Below are 6,349 nucleotides of genomic sequence, written 5' to 3'. Positions count from 1 at the left end.
ATCTGTGGATGGATCAGGTGACGTCACCTGAAAAAACTGGATCAGGTGACAAAACTGAAAACTGAAAAAACTAAAAAAAAGGCAAAAACTACAAAAAAAACTAAAAACTAATAAAAAAAATAAAAAAGCTAAAAAACTAAAAAAACTAAAAAAAGGCAAAAACTACAAAAAAAACTAAAAACTAATAAAAAAGCTAAAAAACTAAAAAAAATTAAATAAGGCAAAAACTACAAAAAAAACTAAAAACTAATAAAAAAAATAAAAAAGCTAAAAAACTAAAAAAACTAAAAAAACTAAAAAAAGGTAAAAAACTAAAAAAACAAAAAACTAAAAAAAAACTAAAAAAAAGGATAAAAATGAAAAATAAGCTAAAATAAAGGTAAAAACCAATAAAAAACTAAAAAAAAAACTGAAAAAATTAAAAAAAGGCAAAAACTACAAAAAAAACTAAAAGCTAATAAAAAAAGTAAAAAAGCTAAAAAACTAAAAAAACTAAAAAAAACTAAAAAAAAGGTAAAAAACTAAAAAAAATAAAAAATAAAAAAAAACTAAAAAAAGGAAAAAACTGAAAAATAAGCTAAAATAAAGTTAAAAACCAATAAAAAACTAAAAAGAAAAAAAGAAAAAACTAAAAAAAATTTTCATCTAAAAAACTAAAAAAAACTAAAAAAGGTAAAAACTAAAAGAACTAAAAAAGAAAAAAATAAATGACGACACTCAAAGAGAAAGCGACCAGGACAAAAGGAATGTTCGATTAGCAATCAACAAAGCACCGGGACACAGGGAGTATAAATGACGACCAGGACATAAGTAAAAAAAAAACTAACAAAACTAAAAAGAAGGTAAAAACTACAAAAAAACTAAAAAGAAAAAAACTAAAAAAAGCAATCACCATCAACAAAGCTCAAGGGCAATCATTAGAATCATGAGGTATAGATCTGAATACAGATTGTTTTCCCATGGACCATTATATGTTGCATGTTCAAGAGTCGGTAAACCTGACAATCTATTTATATGCAAAGACAATGGGACAGCAAAGAATGTTGTATATTCGCAAGTTTTACGTAGTTAAAACCATATATATATATATATATATATATATATATATATATATATATATATATATATATATATATATATATATCTATATTCACAGGTGGGACATAGGGACACAACTACAATGGCGCGTAACTATTATGGCGCGTAACGACTTACGCGCGCGGGGGGGCTTGGGGGGGGGCGCGAAGCGCCCCCACCAACTAGGTGTTGGGGTGGCGCGAAGCGCCACCCCAACAGCTAGTATATATATATATATATATATATATATATATATATATATATATATATATATATATATATATATATATATTCTATATTTATAGTATATATATATATATATATATATATATATATATATATATATATATATGTACTGGCTGTTGGTGAGCCCCACCAGCACCTAGTTGGTGGGGGCGCTTCGCGAACCAACCCCCCCCCCCCCAAGCCCCCCACGCGCGTAAGTCGTTACGCGCCATTGTAGTTGTGTCCCTGTGTCCCACCTGTGAATATATGTTTTTAACTACACAAAACGTGCGAATATACAAAATTTTTCGCTGTCCCATTGTCTGTGCATATATAAAGCTTCATATACTTATAATGTCGTCATATACAAACCCTCTTTTTACAAACAAACATGCATACATACTACTTAGTTTTATATAGATAGACAGATATGCATATACACTATAAATTAACTACGTAGAACTTGCGAATATACAACATTCTTCGCTGTCCCATTGTCAGTGCATATAAATAGATTGTCAGGTTTACCGACCCTCGAACATGCAACATACAATTGTCCACGGGAAAAACAATCTGTATTAAGATCTATACCCTATTTTTCAAATGATAGCCCTTGAGCTTTGTTGATGGTGATTGCAAATGCTAATCGAATTGCGAATTGCAATCTTTTAAATTGAAAAGGCAGATCCGTTGGAATCATGGGAATGCGAGGAATAAGAACAGCTTCACCCTAAAAAAATTGAGCCTACTGGGAGCTTTCCGTTTCCAATTGCCAGCAATTGATCTGAAAATATTTTACCAGAGTCATCGTTTTGCAATCGGACACGCATATTTATAGTTAATTTTAATGTCTTTACGTGTGCCCATAAATTAGAATTTTTCAGGCAAGCATTCATTTCGTCCGCAGGGGTTGATCTAGGTATTTTAGGTAATGTTTGCCTGAAATCTCCCGCAAGCAATATTAATGTGCTGCCAAAGGGTTTCGAATTTCCTCGCAAATCTCGTAATAATTGCTCCAGAGCCTTGAGCGATTTTTTGTGTGCCATTGTGCACTCGTCCCAAATAATAAGTTTGCATTGCTGCAATACTTTACCCATCCCAGATGATTTGGAAATATTGCACGTGGGAGTTTCTGTAGAATGCAAATTCAGAGGAAATTTCAAAGCGGAATGAGCAGTTCTTCCACCAGGCAGCAACGTTGCGGCTATTCCGGACGACGCAATTGCCAACGCTATATCATTTTTTGATCGAATTGATGCCAGAATCAGTTTTATCACAAACGTTTTACCAGTACCTCCTGGCGCATCCAAAAAGAAGATTTCTCCAACGTTGTTATCTACACAATACATTACCTTATCATAAATGTCTTTTTGCTCAGGCGTTAACTTAGAAATATTATTTTTGTACATACAACAATAGATCACTCGTGTTGTAACTTTGTTCACGATCCAATTCTGCGCATGTCATGCACCGCTAAGTGAACAACAGCTGGACTTCGTTCATGCATCGGAAATGAAAGAATTCGCCAAACAGCTTCATTACTGCTTATGTATCTTCCAGCCTGATATTTTACGATTTCATTTATATCACTGATTTCGGAGTGCAAGCCAAAAACTGCCATGTCGCTTCCTTTGTTGACGTATTTACATATATATTTGATTGCCTTTACGGAGTTACAGTATTCAACGTTTATGTGTGCATTAAATGTGTTAGATAATAAAGGTGAATATGGAACAGCCCACTGGTTATCTACTTCGATGATGGTACCGTTATGCATCTTTATTATTGCTGCTTTACCGCCATCTTCAGTAGATCTTCTTCTATATAGTGGGTAACCATCATTGCCGGTAATTGTGTTGGGTACTAAAAGTCGATGATATTGCTTTGTGCACCTTCCTTTGGCCATGCATGGTGATTTTTCATTCAGTGCACCGCAAAGTCATATATCTATCCATATATATAAAAATAAGTTGTCTGTGTGTGTGTGTGTCTGTCGAGTGACGTCATGTTTGTGTGTCGACTGACGTCATGTTTCCGACTGACGAAATTACAGACCGGGACATCGGGACACAAATGACGCCGGGACACCGGCACATAGGGAATATAAATGACGACCGGGATACTCAAAGAGAAAGCGACCGGGACACAAGGAATGTTTGATTAGCAATCACCATCAACAAAGCACCGGGACACAAATGACGACCGGGACAGAGGGAGTATAAATGACAACCAGGACATAAGTAAAAAAAAAACTAAAAAAAAAGGTTAAAACTACAAAAAAACTAAAAAGAAAAAAAACTAAAAACTAATAAAAAACTAAAAAAGCTAAAAAAAACTAAAAAAGGAAAAAAATAAAAAAAGGAAAAAAATAAAAATAAAGGAGAAAAACAAAACTAAAAAAAAAATTAAAATAAAAAAAAACTAAAAAGAAAAAAGAAAAAAAAAATAAAAAAACTAAAAAAAAGTAAAACCAAAAAAAAAACTAAAAAGAAAAAAAGGGGAAAAATACAAAAATTTATTTCATCATATACCATTTCAAGAACGAATGTATATACAGACCGGGACACCGGGATACAAATGACGACCGGGACACAGGGAATATAAATGACGACCGGGACACAGCGACACAACTACAACGGGGACGCCGGGGGCACAGGAGGATATATAAATGACGACGGGGACACAGGGAATTTTCGATTGGCATTCACCATCAACAAAACTCAATCATAAGGTATAACTAAAAAAACTAAAATAAAGGTAAAAAACTAAAAAAAAAAGACCAATTCAAAAACGATTGTATATACAGACCGGGACACCGGGACACAAATGACGACCGGGACACCGGGACACAAGTATAGATATATAAATAAATTGTCTGTGGGTCTGTCGAGTGACGTCATGTCGTCATGAAGTTAGTTGTCGTCATGTTTGTTTTGACGATGACGTCATTAAAGGTATTTAAGAAAGTCGTTCAAAGACAAATTTTTAATTGTAAGAAGATCGTGAACGGAAAAATGTTTAATTGTAAAATGACTGAAGAACCTACAATGGCAACAGCCGAGGAAGCTGCTCAAAGAGTCTATGCCAAAAAACTTGCGGCTGATAGAGAAAGTAAGAAAAGAAAGCGTGCCGAGGAATAACAATAACAGCAAGAAAACAGGCTATCTATATATATAAAAATAAGTTGTTTGTGTGTTATGTATGTCTGTCTGTCTGTCCGCATATGAAGTCTGAATTATTTCATCATATACCAATTCAAAAACGAATGTATTCAAGCCAAAAAAAACTAAAAAAACTAAAAAAAGGTAAAAACCACAAAAAAACTAAAAAGAAAAAAACTAAAAAAAAACTAAAAAAGCTAAAAAACTAAAAAAACTAAAAATGAAAAATAAAGGAGAAAAACAAAATTAACACCGGGACACAGGGAATATAAATGACGACCGGGACACAGGGACACAACTACAACAGGGACGCCGGGGGGCACTCAGGGATATGTAAATGACGACGGGGACACATTGAATGTTCGATTAGCAATCACCACCAACAAAGCTCAAGGGCAATCATTAGAATCATGAGGTATAACTAAAAAAAATAAAAAAAGGTAAAAAACTAAAAAAAAGACCAATTCTAAAACGAATGTATAAACAGACCGGGACATCGGGACACAAATGACGACCGGAACACCGGGATACAGGGAATATAAATGACGACCGGGACACTCAAAGAGAAATTACAGACTGGGACACCGGGACACAAATGACGACCGGGACACAGGGAATATAAATGACGACCGGGACACAACTACAACGGGGACGCCGGGGGGGACACAGGGGGATATATAAATGACGACGGCGACACAGGGAATGTTCGATTAGCAATCACCATCAACAAAGCTCAAGGCCAATTATTAGAATCATGAGGTATAGATCTGAATATGGATTGTTTTTCCCATGGACAATTATGTGTTGCATGTTCAAGAGTCGGTAAACCTGACAATCTATTTATATGCACAGACAATGGGACATCGAAGAGTGTTGTATATTCGTAAGTTTTACGTAGTTAAAAACACACACACACATATATATATACTAGCTGTTGGGGTGGCGCTTCGCGCCACCCCAACACCTAGTTGGTGGGGGCGCTTCGCGCCCCCCCCAAGCCCCCCCGCGCGCGTAAGTCGTTACGCGCCATATTAGTTACGCGCCATTGTAGTTGTGTCCCTATGTCCCACCTGTGAATATAGATATATATATATATATATATATATATATATATATATATATATATATATATATATATATATATATATATATATATATATATATATATATATATATGTTTTTAACTACGTAAAACTTGCGAATATACAACATTCTTTGCTGTCCCTTTGTCTGTGCATATAAATAGATTGTCAGGTTTACCGACTCTTGAACATGCAACATATAATGGTCCATGGGAAAACAATCCGTATTCAGATCTATACCTCATGATTCTAATGATTGCCCTTGAGCTTTGTTGATGGTGATTGCTAATCGACCATTCCCTGAGTCGCCATCGTCATTTATATATCCCCCTGTGCACCCCGGCGTCCCCTTTGTAGTTATGTCCCTGTGTCCCGGTCGTCATTTATATTCCCTGTGTCCCGGTCGTCATTTGTATCCCGGTGTCCCGGTCTGTATATACATTCGTTTTTTAGTTTTGTTTTTCTCCTTTATTTTTTTCCTTTTTTCTTTTTTTTCTTTTTTAGTTTATTTAGATTTTTAGATTTTTTAGTTTTTTTATTAGTTTTTAGTTTTTTTGTAGTTTTTACCATTTTTTTAGTTTTTTTAGTTTTTTTTTTACGTATGTCCTGGTCGTCATTTATACTCCCAGTGTCCCGGTCGTCATTTGTGTCTCGGTGCTTTGTTGATTGCTAATTTATATTATATTTATATTTATATTTTTTATATTTATTAATATTTTTTTAGTTTTCTTTTTCTCTTATTTTTCAGTTTTTTCCTTTTTTTTAGTTTTTTCCTTTTTAGTTTTTAGTTTTTTTTTGTTTTTT

Source organism: Artemia franciscana, chromosome 2 (assembly GCF_032884065.1).
Source record: "Artemia franciscana chromosome 2, ASM3288406v1, whole genome shotgun sequence".
NCBI lineage: Eukaryota > Metazoa > Arthropoda > Branchiopoda > Anostraca > Artemiidae > Artemia > Artemia franciscana.
Note: the sequence above shows the minus strand (reverse complement) of the source record.